General features: G+C 53.4%; 1 protein-coding gene across 1 annotated transcript in view; it reads left to right on the top strand.

Annotated features, from left to right (window-relative positions):
• The first annotated feature begins 1,510 nt into the window (after positions 1-1,510).
• ZNF787 (zinc finger protein 787) overlaps positions 1,511-1,878 on the top strand; it is a 24,230-nt gene continuing 23,862 nt past the window's right edge. Inside the window, exon 1 of the mRNA XM_012557107.2 lies at positions 1,511-1,844. The gene's annotated coding sequence lies outside the window, so the exon portion shown is untranslated. The remainder of the gene's footprint in view (positions 1,845-1,878) is intronic.

Below are 1,878 nucleotides of genomic sequence, written 5' to 3'. Positions count from 1 at the left end.
TGAGACAGAATCACCCAGCTCAGCTCCTCCCAAATACCTGACCCACAGAAAACTGAGATAATAAATGCCTGTTGTTTTACATCATTAATTTTGGGGTAATTTTTGTGGAAATATACAGTGAAACCAGTGAGAGCCGGAACTCGACGGGATTGCATTGTTTTTCTGGGTCTCGAAAGTTTTCCACTTTTGACAGGGAGCAGCCTTACCACTCTTCTATTGCTCTCCACTAGTCGAAAATATTTGAGTTGTCCTTCTCTGACAGGTTTACGCCTTACACAGTTTCTGGCTTTTGCAGGTTTTACTGCTTAACTAGCACAGGGAGAATTAAAGTAGGTGATAATAGAGGAGAAACTGGTGCTTCCATTCCTTCTGTTCTAAGATGTATTTAAACATTTATCTGTTTGATATTAACGAAGGTGAACAGAGACACAAATTACTATTGACATATATATATATTTACTGTCAAGTCGATTCGGACTCATAGTGACCCTGTAGGACGGAGTAGAACTGCCCGATACGGTTTCCTAGGATTGGATGGTGGATTCGAACTGACAAACTTTTGGTTAGCAGCCAGCTCTTAACTACTGCACCATAAATAGTAATAATGATAAATCATCCACCGTTCAGGATTAGGTGAGAGAGAGCACAGTGCAGAATTGGGAAAGGACCAGCCCTGGAGGACACTGTGGTGTAAACAATAATTTAAATATCTGTCTTATATGATAACACTACACCCAACATTCAGCAAGTGCTTACTCAGTGTCTAGCTTGAGGTGAGGAGGTGAATTTTTACCCACTATGATCAATACGCTTTCAGCGGAGGCAGCATGTGTGGTCAAGGTGAAATACAAGGATGTGGTGCTAGACTCCACGTGTTCAAATCCAGGCTTTGCCATTCTCCGTGGGACTTCGGTAAGTGACCTGGCCTCTCTGTACCTCGTTATCTATACCAGGGACATGGAACTAAGTTATTGATCAGGACCCGCTCAATAACATTGGAATAGGTTATTCATCAGGGCCCATTCAATAACATGGGAAGAGATTATTGATCAGGACCCATTCCATAACATGGGAAGAGGTTATTGATTAGGACCCATTCAGACATAATGTATACACACAGCATCTGAAACGCCTCCTAAAGCCGAGGAGCACAACGTATTATTACTTTAGAAAGGAGAAAACTGAGGCTGAGAGAGGGGAGATGGGCACAGATAGAGACGCGGTGCGGCGGATCTCAGAGAAGGGGCCCTTCTGGTCACCCAGCTGCGGAGGAGGCTCGGCAGGGAAGGGGTTACAATGATAGAGAAGACGGGAGGACACGGCGTGGTACGAGCCGCCCTCTCAACAGCCCCCCCGCCCCCCCCACCGAGCCCCGGAGCGGCCTGCGCACGCGCAGGCGCGAAGCGCACCGGGACGGGAGGGGGGCACCTCCCTCGACAACCGGAAGTCTCCGCCTAACGGGCCGAGCCCGCGCCTCCTGTCCTGGAAGGGGGCGGGGCCCGGCGCCCCTCGGCGCGAGGCGCCATACAGCATGGACGGAGGCCTTGTGTCCTAGATGCATCCGGAAGTGGCTCCCCCAGGCACCCGCTCTGAACCATAGAGCCAGGGAGGGAGGGGGCGGCCAGGCCAGGGTCGCCGAACTTTCCTTCCTAGAGCCGAGAGGCTGGGGTGGAGGCCGGGGTGGGGGGGAGCGGCGCGGGCGGAAGCGGCCGGGAAGGTCACTTCCGGCCTGGCCGCCCGTCCCCCTGACCCCAGGGTCTGAGTCGCCGCTGCCGCCGCTGCCACCATCCGCGAGGGAGGAGAGAGGAGGAGGAGCGCGGCGCAGCGGCCCCGGGCCTGAGGAGGTGAGGGGAGGACGCGGGGGCGGGGGGCGTGCGC

The sequence above is a fragment of the Trichechus manatus genome, unplaced genomic scaffold, assembly GCF_000243295.1.
Source record: "Trichechus manatus latirostris isolate Lorelei unplaced genomic scaffold, TriManLat1.0 scaffold00087, whole genome shotgun sequence".
NCBI lineage: Eukaryota > Metazoa > Chordata > Mammalia > Sirenia > Trichechidae > Trichechus > Trichechus manatus.
This window is presented reverse-complemented; position numbering and strand designations above follow the sequence as displayed.